The sequence below is a fragment of the Myiozetetes cayanensis genome, unplaced genomic scaffold (genome assembly GCF_022539395.1).
Source record: "Myiozetetes cayanensis isolate MyiCay16 unplaced genomic scaffold, myiCay2020 scf6-25, whole genome shotgun sequence".
NCBI classification, from domain to species: domain Eukaryota; kingdom Metazoa; phylum Chordata; class Aves; order Passeriformes; family Tyrannidae; genus Myiozetetes; species Myiozetetes cayanensis.
The window spans coordinates 2,810,391-2,821,847 of NW_026087853.1; positions in this window are offsets into that span (position 1 = coordinate 2,810,391).

Sequence of the window (11,457 nt, forward strand, 5' to 3'; positions counted from 1 at the left end):
TATGCAGTGCATATTGCAAGAGTTGGGCAGAGCTGTGTTTGTTTAAAGGCAGCGTAACAGCTACAGTGCTGGTCCTTGTCAGGCCCTTGTATCTTCAGCAGAAGGAAAAAGCATTTTTTGGGAGTTGCTTCATTTCTGACTTTTCTTTTTTTTTTTTTTTTTTTTTAAACTGTGTTTTTATAACCCTAAAACCATAATTGCAGATCTCGAGAAAATTGTTTAATTTGCTTAACAGCTGCCATTGTGCCCCGTTTCGCAAATCAGAATTACAAATGGGAAATATTTACCAGTTGGAGTTACGGGGTAAATACACCATTAACTTCTCCAAAGTGCACGTTGCTGATTTCAGTAATTGGAGCCGCTCCTGGAGACAGCCAGGCAGGGAGATTACCCAGGGAATGCTTGTTTCTGAAGATGCAGCTTCCTTCCTGATTAATAAAAAAGAAGAGAAAGGCAGGGAAGGGGGGAGCAGTTTCCTGTTGGAATCCTGGGCGGCCGTGCCTCCCCCTGCTCCAGCTGGACTTGGAGTGGAGGCGTCCTCTGACGAGCCACGTCCAAAACCACTTTCACAAGAGCAGTTGGGCTCTGCCTGTGCAGGCTGAGCTGGGATTTAAAGAGGTTTTGGCTCCTCTCTCATCTGCTTTTAATGCACAGCTACGACAGGCAGTATCTCCGAGGTTAAGGCTGGGGATAAAGGCTGTTCTGTTCCTTAAGGCTGGGAATTTTCTGGGAACGACCTAACGGTGACACTCAACCCAAAATTTCAGCTGTGTGGAAAAAAAAAAGAGCAGTCTGACCTCGATATGTATGATGTGAAAAATGAGTAATAGCAGCACTGCAGGCAAAATCCTCCCTGTGACAGCCCAGCCCTGCAGTGGAGGGTTCAGGAATTTGGAAGTGGTGTTTGGAAAAGGGCCTGGTGATTGTGCCGGGGAGATGTTGGAGCTCAGGTAGAGCCCGGCACACACCGGCTTTGTTGGAGGGTTGGCTCTGTGCTCGTGGCAGGAAACTGGGAGTAAAACCTGACTTTTCTACCTGCAGTACGTGGTGGTTTGTTTTGAATGAAGCCAAGGCTGCGTTTCAGTCTTGGTTTTGGAAGTCAAGCCGTGCTCCCAGGCTTGGGAGCCACAGCAGCTGAGAGCTACAGTCCCTGGAGGTGACAACGAGGGCCTGACTCTGCTTCGTTAATTCAGTGGGGATTGCTTTACTTCTTGAAGGACAAACTCCCTTTCTCTGTTAGTCCAGAGTGAGCTGTGAAATAAAAGCCATATATTCAGAGTAGGTTTAAATGAGGTATGAGCTCTGGAGAGCTGGGGCTGTTCAACCTGGAGAGGAGAAAGCTCCAGAGACCTTAGAGCACCTTCCAGTGCCTAAAGGAGAGCTGGAGAGGGATGTTGGACAAGGACCTTGAGTGGCAGGACAATGGGAATGGTTTCAGACTGACAGAGGTGAGATTTGTTAGATACTGGTAAGGAATTCTTCCCTGTGAGGGTGGGGAGGCCCTGGCACAGGTTCCCCAGAGAATCTGTGGCTGCCCCATCCCTGGAAGTGTCCAAGGCCAGGTCGGATGGGGCTTGGAGTAACCTGGTCTAGTGGAAGGTGTCCCTGCCCATGGCAGGGGGTTGGAACAAGATGGTTTTTTAAGGTCCTTCCAACCCAAACCATCCTGTGATTCCATGACGTGTGGTGGTGTGGTAAAGCTGCCAAGTCCCAGGACCCTGAGATTTCCACAGGTATCCAGGGCATCTCCACGTCACTGCCCTTTGCAGACATCCTTGCTTTGCAGACATGCAGGTCCGTGGCTGTCTCTCAGAGCGTTGCCATCCCACCTTTCCCGCCGCTGTGGAGCTCCAGAGAGCAGAGCCTGCCAGGGGGAATAGCTTGAAGGGTATGAAAAGAAACTTCAGATGTTTTCGGTCTGAGAGTGAAATTGCAGAAGGCCCTTAGAGGTCTGACTTATTGTGCAATCTCTGCAAGTAATTTGTAATCAAAATACCTTTGCACGTGACACTTTCATATTTCCTGTAATAAAACAGCAGGAGCAATTAAGATTTTTGGACCATAATCTTCTACAAGCTCCTAAAAATGAGCGGGCTGGGGATTTTTGGAGTTGTGGCTGAAATAGCCAATTTTAAATTTTTGATTGCTTCGAAAAGGTTTGGTAAGAGCTATTTTAATAGATTTTTTTTTTTTTTAGCTGTAGCCTGATAAAGCTATTACATGATAACATAATGGACCTGAAGTTGACTTCTTAAAAAAACAAAAAAAAATAGAAACCTAAGTAAGAAACCAGAAGAACTCTTCACCAAACTGGAAGACATCCATACTCTGGTCACCCAGCGTTGCCATATGCACACAGATGTGGCTGATAACACTCTGTGTACCTGCAGTGCCGTTCTGCCACGGCTCAGACAGTTGTGCTGTGCTCTTGGCATTCCTCAGGAAACGTTGGATTGATAGAGCTGCCTCTGTCCCAGCGTTCCTGCCTCCTTTAAGTAGGTGTGTGAAGGCTGGTGCTCCGTAAATGAATTACACGGAAGACTTTGGAGGAGGAAGGGGCTTGTAAACGAGACTGAAATTAATGAATACGAGAATTAGAAATCAAAACTTTATGTTTAGTCTGAGGAGAAACAATTCCTTAAACCGTAACCACATGGCTGTTTCTTGTTTGCATCAACTCTGGTTGACTGTTATTGTCTTCTGCTAATTCTCTGGGGCAGTGGCCTGACTTTGTTGAATGAGCCAATTGTTTTCCTTTGTGTTGCCCATCAAGTAGAGTCCCCATCTGGTTTGTATCAGACTGTTTTCACAGCCAACAACTGCTGCCTTTTCTATATCCTGACACTTCAGGGCCCCACGCTATCAAAGCAGTGCTGTGATAGCCTGTCTGGCTGGGCCCGGCCAGCTGTGCCGTGCAGCTTGAAGCCATTACCCCCAGAAATGGTAACTTAGAACTTGAACTGCCTCTTATTCCCACTGGTGTCGTGTGTACAGTGAACAGAATACATTTTTGTTGGACTCAGTGTTCCACACACACACACACACACACAAAATTCTTTAAAGCTCTCGTTTGACTCGGTGGGATTGGTGAGTTTTGGTTTTTCCGGTGTATCCAGAGGCAGTTTGGTGTTCTAGAAATTAATGAACACAAGGCAAGCAATATTTAGCTAAGGCACTGTTGTTATTAGTTACTTTTATGCTACATTAAAGCTCAGTAAGTGAAAATTAAACAAGCAAATGGTTCCTAATGAGGATTTTTCTTATCAGATTTAGGAGAGGTTTCCAGGAAACTTCCCGTGCGTGACAAATGTAGGTTTGTGTGAATGGTGCTGCACTTTGGATACTCTGCTACTCCCCTTCCAAGTATCCCTCTAAAAATACAGAGCAGGGAACAATGAGTCTGTATTAACCTGTTACAGGGAAGGATTGGAGACCTCTGTTACAGTAGAGTTAAAACTGTTGGCATTGCAGAATCACTGAGAGGCCCCAGGCATGATCCAGGTCCTTTCCAGGCTTCCTACGTGGCAGGAGACAGTCCTGTTGCAAGAGATCTTGCAACACGTGCCTTCTCTCCCTCCAGGATTAAAAAAAAAAAAAAATCCCACTATTGCATCAAATAAGAGTGACATTCAAATGATGGGTATGAAGAGAGAAGATCTGGAAGCATTTGTTCTCTCCTGCTCTTGTGTAGGCAGTGCAGTGATGAGGGCAAACCTACTCCACAACTTCTATATGGATTGGATATTAAGCATATTCTGGATTCAATTATTGTGTGATATTTAAGAGAGGGAGAGAAAGGAAATAATGGATAATGTTTCTAAAATTCCTGGTCTTACTGTGAGCATGTGCAAGGAACTGCTGGAAAACAGCTTGATTTGTCTGATACTTGGAGAGTAAATGTTCCCGAGCCTGGGAGTGCATGTGTGTGTGCATAATGTGAATGAATTTGCTTCGAGGAACATGCTGGGGAGCCAGTACATTCCATGGGACTCGGGAGATAAGGCTTTCTTTGCCATTGTGCTTTTCCTGCTGGCACAGGCTGGATGTCACATCAGGATTTGTTGCAAAACAACTGGGGCTGTGTCGCTGTCAGGTGTGTGAAGGGGTTGCAAAAGCTGCTTTCTTGAGGGGCTTTGCATAATTGCTGTTCCTGTGGAGCCTGCACAGCTCCTGGATTCAGGTGTGTGCACTCTGGAGGGGGGAACAGAGCCGGGTGTCACCTCAGAGCTCTTCTCCAGCCTGGATGGGTCTGTGATTCCAAGGTGCACGCCAGGTTTGGCACCGAGAGCTTGAACTGGGAAGAGTCAATGCCCTGCATTTGGTGCCAGTTAGCAGAGATGGATGATTTACTGGTATTAAAATCAGCAGTGATGTGTCTAAGAGGGAGTTAAGGAGGAGGTGCAGCGTGCTCACAGTGTGCAGAATAGATGTGGAGCACTACATATCTACAGCTCATTTATTTGAACTAATTTAAAGCTGAGATTCACCCAAGTATTGCAAAGGAGTTTTGATTTTACTCATTCCCATGTAACAGGCCAAGGTTCTTGGATTCTTTTATTTATTTATTTATTTATTTATTTTTTTACCAGGAGGAATGCTTATCTCTGTTGCACAAAGTTTAATCATTTCAGATTGTAACAAACTTCAAAATAGCACAAGATAAAAATACATGTTTGCTCTCAGGCAAGATAAAAAGACATGTTTGCTCTTTCCAGGTTTCTGATCCTGGGCATTAGACTGTGGAGGCAACATAACCTGTCATCACACTGGGTGTTCACTCCAGAGCAGGTCAGAATAGGGGCTGGGCAGAGACAGGACCAGAGGAAATGGCCTCAAGTTGCCCCAGGGGAGGTTTAGATTGGATATCATGAAAAATTTCTTCGCTGAAAGGGTGGTGAGGCTGACCAGGCTGCCCTGGGAAGTGGTGGAATCACCATCCCTGTGTGGGGTTTAAAGAAGTGTGGATGTGGCACTTGGGGACATGGTTTAGTGGTGAACATGGTGGTGTCGGGTTAATGGTTGGACTTGATGATCTTGGAGGTGCTTTCCAACCTGAAAGATTCTCTGATTATATAACAGTGGGCTCCCAGAAGATCTTCCGGAAAAGAATTTCATGTTTTCCCTGAGCTCACATTTACTTGGCTCCCTAAACTTCCTAGAGCTTCTTATTCCTATGCATTTTCCAGAGGCCACTGATGTGCCCAAATGGTGAGACCTGTAGTGGCCACCTTCTGCTCCTAAACAAAAGGCTTGAAAAGAGGCATTTTTAATAAGTTTGTTTGTCGATGTCCTAGAAATGTGCACAGAGATGTCCTGGAATTTATTAAACTGGCCATTGGAAAATGCTAGCTGGATAGGGCTGCCTTTGTTCTGTCTTGTTTTTGGTTTTTTTCCTGGGGAAAACATTCATCATCCCCTTTTGAAAAGGTGTAATTACAAGAATTTGGAGTAATTGTGCTCTAGGTATAAGCATTTTAACATGCCAGGTCATTATAATGGTAGTACAGTTATAGGAGTCTTGGCAAACTGTTTCCATGTGGGGAATCCCATGACTTTAGAAGTGAAAATTTAAGTATTCAGAGTAGAGAAATGCAGCTGTTTTGTTTGTGGTCATCCAGAAAAACACTTGTTGTTGAAGTTTGGGTTTTTTATTTTTTCATGCTGAGTGTACCTTATTGAATATTTTATTACAAGAATGCATTTAGTGATTCTATATGTGAAGAGTGACTTGCAAAGAGAAAACTCTGCCCTGCAGCCTTGCCCTTGGGGCAGAAAGTTTTCCCTCTTCTTTCTGATACCCAACTTTCCCTCAAATCTGGGTGCAGATTCCTGCTGTGGCCGGAGGGGATAAAAACCTCCTTGCCCAGGAAATCTTCTTGTCTGTTTGATCTCACCAAGGTCTCCCACCTGACTCTGAAGCGATAGAAAGCAGCTTGTGACTTCTTACCCTGCGTCACTGCACGTTGTCCTCTGGCATTCCTAACGATATTTTGGATACTCTTGTGCCTGGGAATCAGCAGGGCTGGGCAGTGTGTGGTGCTTGGTGAGCACCACAGGCAGTGCAAGCAGATAATATGACTTGCAGCACATCCTGGAGCTGTCTGATAAGTGGAGATGGTCCCAGGTGCATCCCAAGGGATGTGGATGCCTCCACCACACACCCAAGGCTGTGTGAGAGCAGCACGTGGGAGGAGCTGTCGGTAATTCCCGCCTGCCTTCAGGTCAGCGCATCCAAGCAGTGAGGTTTGGGACACCTTCCACTGGACCAGGTCGCTCCAGGCCCTGTCCAACCTGGCCTTGAACACTTCCAGGGACGGGGGATCCACAGCCTCATGGGGACACCCATCTGCATTTAGGTGGGAACCGGGAAGATTAATTTTCAAACCTTAATTCAAACATCACCGACTCCAATCGCTCAACTTTAATTACTCGTGTCAGATATTTTCTGATTATTATCCAATAAAAGCAGGCCTTGGAACTTCTAAGATTTGAAAAGATGCCTTGATTTTTATGGGTTTTCCTCTCAGGCCGTGGCTGCTGTTCTGTGCAGCGCTGTGGCACGATGCAGATAAGCTGCAGGCACTGTTGCTGCAATTAATATCATTAAGATATAAGGTCTCTGTGGAGCCAGTCCTACTGCTGGGTTTGCACTCACTGCTTCCTGGGGGAATTCTGCAGGACTTTATCTCAAAATTAAGTGTGAATTCCCACGATCGATCATTCGAGTTCCTCTTTCTTACCTTCTTTATTTTGCTTCAGATTCTGGAATTAAAATGTTCCTTTGGAACCCCCAAAAAATGAAGGTGTGAGTAACAGAATATATAATACAAACATGCCTTTAAAATTACCTTCCTGACCACTTGCCAGTTAGGTTTTGCATAAAATTAGAAAAAAAAAAAATTGGTATGTGGGTGATATTTAGTTCTACTGGATAAGTAAAATATTAATTACACCATTTGATCTGCAGTTTTTTAATTATCACTTGTCAGATTCTCCTGATTCCACCAGCTGTTTACCTTGGTTGTCACTTGTGGATTTAGGGATTACTCTTTCCCCAGCCCTTGCACAAGATACACGTTTTCCTGGTGGTTTTTCAAAGACTCTGGACCAGTGAGGAACCAATTCCTTATTTTTCACTTTGAAATAAAAGCTGCTGCTTCAGTATTTATATTTACCACAGACCCTCATGTCAGTTCTCCTCAGGAAAATGCTTGCAGCCAAGAAACAGCAGTGCTTAAAAATTAAGAAAAGAGTATTTGTTTCAAGCCGGTTGCACATCCAAAAAAAATCACAGGCATCTGCATGGAAAAAAAAAAATCAAATGGGCTTTTAATATTCCTTCTTAGCATTAATAATTATTGCATTCATTTGGAGAGATCATTACACATCTTTTGGAAGGGATCTGCTGGGAAGCAGCAGCAAGATGAGATATTCGACAGAGAAAAAGATGCCAGATCTAAAAGGAGCAGAAGAGGTTTTAGGAAATATTTATTTAACAAACTCTGCAATCTCATTCCTGTATGTTTTTTTGGAGCTGCTTTCTGTCTGCCCTTCCCTACCGCTCTCTGTGGGTGAGGATTTTGAAAAACCTGGTTCTGCTTTATTTAATGTACTTGCAGTTTCCCTTCTGTTCAGCGTTGCTATCGGTGGTGTTTGGGAAAACCACCGGACCCGAAACCCTGACAGGAGGAGGGGGGAAACAAAAAAATTCATTTTCAAATATTCTGCTTTGAAAAAAAAAAAAAATGTGTGAGCTGCTGGGCCTGCTCCCACCCTCCCTTTGCTGGCTAGGGATCTGCATTTATTTTCTTTGGGGAAACATTTTTATCTATCCCCTTTCGTGGAACTCAGCCCTAGAAATTTGGCCTTGTTCTTGGCCTACGGTCTTTTGTGCTTGTCGTGGAACCAGCTGAGTTGGGACAGCCTGGGCTGGAGTTACAAAAACAGACCTGCAGGATTTGCAGGGCACCTCGTTCTAGCTCCCTTGTGTTTCTGCCCTGGTGGAAGGCAGAGCCTCCCCTGCAGCCAGGTGAATGCTTGGCACAGCATTCAATGAAGAGAGAAGGGTCCCTGCCCTAAAAAGCACATTTGTGGCAGAGCTGAGAAAGGCCACCTTCTGCTGAATAACCTAACTAAGCCTGTGGATTCAAGGTGGCCAGGGCTAGAAAAGCTCTGGAGGAGGAACTATCCTTTCTAATGAATGGAGAACAACTTCGTCCAAGCAATTGGATTATTTGAGACACTGTTGATGGTCCTGTTCATTCCTGAGAAAGCTGCATTATTTACCATCTCAAGGCCATGTGACTGATTCTTTACCTTACCCAGTTCCAGCTTGATAAGCCATTAAATTCCAGAAACACTGAATAGCCAATATGCACAACACAGCTAGACATGACTCTGGCCTGGATATATTCTATAATTATAATCAGTAATAATAACAGAACTGACACTGCAGTGCTTTCCTCCTCTCAGTGTAGCCTTCAGAATTACTTCCATCAAAACATGGATGTTTCTTATCAATGTGTGTTAGCCCAGCAAGTCTGGAATCATTTTGGTTTTGCTGACAGTGCGGCATGCTGGGTTCCTCTCCTTGGTCACTAGCCTGTACAAACATGTATGAAAATGAGTGAATTGCAGTTTGGTATCAAATGCCCATGGGTAGGACACACGTTGGCACAAATATTTATATTTATATGGCACATCTTCACTTACAGGTAAGAGGAGCAGATTAGAGAGGCTGAGAGAGCTGGACTGGTTCAGCCTGGAGAAGAGAAGGCTCTGGGGAGACCTTGAGCACCTTCCAGTGCCTAAAGGGGCTCCAAGAGAGCTGGAGAGGGACTTGAGATAAGGGCCTGGAGTGACAGGACAAGAGGGAATGGCTTCCCACTGACAGAGAGTGGGTTTAGGTGGGATACTGGGAAGAAATTCTTCCTGGTGAGGGTGGGCAGGCCCTGGCACAGCTGCCCAGAGAAGCTGTGGCTGCCCCATCCCTGGAAGTGTCCAAGGCCAGGTTGGATGGGGTTTGGAGCAACCTGGCCTAGTGGAAGGTGTTCCTGCCCATGGTGGAACTGGATGAACTTTAAGGCCCCTTCCAACCCAAACCCTTCTGTGAAGTGTTTCTATGACAGTGGTTCTGTTACCTTTGGGGCTGTAGATAATCTTTTACTTTAGTCTTTACTGTAAAGAATTTCTTACACCTCTCTTTGCCCTGCTAATGTTCTTTGTAGCTACACACCAGATGTAAATCTTTTTATGTAGGGGAAAAGACAAAATGGGGAAATGACACAGGAAAAAAAAGAAAAAAAAAAGGCACATTCATTGAAGATTTTTAGATGCAGAGTTTCAGATCTGCAGGTGCTGTGCTATCCCAGTGCTCAGAACACTTGAGCTAATGCCATCTGGAGGAAGTTATTTGTTGGGACAGGACAGTGTTTTAAACTTTGAAGTCAAGAATAAACAAAGTGAAGCAGCTGGAATCTGGCAGAAGAAGAAACGAGCCATTCCTATCAGCCCCTGCTATTAAAGGAGTGAGAGCACTGGGCTTGGCTTTGCATGTGCTTGGAAGTTTATCCTTGCTCTAGAACTGAGCTGCTCTGGTTGTTGTGCTGGGGAGTAGAGGGAGGATTGTTTTGCAATTTTAGGAAGTAATACGGAGGTAATTACAGTAATTATAGTTCTGGTTTTCTACTGACACGATAACCTGGGTCCTGATTCCTCAAACCCCTCCCTGTTTGTTGTCTTGGTGGAGAGAGACTATTTACAAGAGCAGGGAGTGACAGGACGAGCGGGAATGGCTTCAAAATGAAACAGAGTAGGTTTAGATGGGATATTAGGAAAAAATGCTTCCCTGTGAGGGTGGTGAGGCCCTGGCACAGCTTGCCCAGGGGAGCTGTGGATGCCCCATCCATGGAAATGTTCAAGGCCATGTTGGATGGAGCAACCTGGGCTAGAGGAAGGTGTTCCTGCCCATGGCAGGGGGTTGGAATGAGGTGGTCTTGAAGGTCCCTTCCAACCCAAGCCATTCTGTGATAGCACTTTTCACTTACAAGACATGGGTGTGTTTCATCTCCAGATAGATTTAAATTAGGAGTTTTATTTAAGAGGTGGACATGGAGTCGAAGGAGTTAAAGCACATGGTTCTCATTTGGCTTAAAAGTCAGACTTGTTTAGTCTTTTTATTTTGCCAAATAGAAAAAAAAAATTTAAAAGGAAGATTGAAGCATTTTTCTTTGTTCTTATTGTTGCCATATGGTATTGGGAACCCAAGCTCCCTTTGGTGGGGTTAATTCCTTTTTCATTTGGCGTCCATTCACCACACACTCATCTCTGGCTGATCCTCTGTGCGACGGTGCCTTGTGGAGAAAAACTCCCTTCACAGGTCACTGGATGGCTGACACACCATTAATTTTTATGCCTCTGTTAAACAAAGGTCTGGGAATTTAGTACTGTACGTGAATTTGTTATGGATTGCCAAGAACAGGAAAAATCTCCAATCTTTAAATCTGACCTTTTCCATCAGGGGGTCACCAAGATGTTTGCAGTCACTGGTGAGTTCCTACCAGTCAAGGACTCTCTCACTCTCCCTGAGTGTCAGTTTTCACAGTTTATATGAATTTATCCTGTGAGCTGGTGACAAAGACTTTGGAAAACGGGAGGTCACCTGAGGTCACGCGCTCCGTTTATTGGATTTTAACGAGGAAAATGTTTATAAATACACCCAACTACAGGATGAGAAAATTGTCCTGAGCACTCCCAGAGTCTCTGAAGAGGGGGGAAAAAGAAAAAGTCATGAAGACTACCTGCCTTCCTGCCCTGCTTTATAAAGGGAAGAATTTTCCATTCCATTTTAATCACAAGATTATAAGCACTGCAATTTGCAGGTTGGTGCTGGTGAAGAACTCGGTGTTTAAGAGGAAACACGCTTAGTGTTGGTTATGAGTTGCTGCTCTCTGAGAGGGAGAGGGAAGATATAAAATAGAACATCCCATTATTAAAGAAAGAGCAGGCCAGGGGTTGTACTCCTGGGAAGCTGCAGTCATGGAGCAGAATCTCCCCTGTAGCTGCAATAGGATATCCAGAGTTTTTTCGCAGTTAAAATGCTGAGAATCCACATTCTGTATTTTCTGTGTGCATCTAACAGAGTCAGAGTCTTCAGATTTCTGTCTTTTAAAAAGGGAAATGTTGACTTGGGGTATTTTCAAGTTTATTTAGATAACCCAGGGCCTGGTAACTTTTCTGTTGAACAAGTAGAGGGAATTATTCTTTTTATGTTTTTTGTCTTTTAGCATTTTATATCTATCATAAAATTGGACTATAGTCTGTCTGTAAAACACATTAGAGTACGTGTTAGGAAGAATGCAGACCAATATGATACTTTCTTTTAGCACTCCCAGAATCAAAGACTTGAGAAATCACTACAGAGCCTTGGGATAAGGGAATATTCTTTTCATTTTTCCT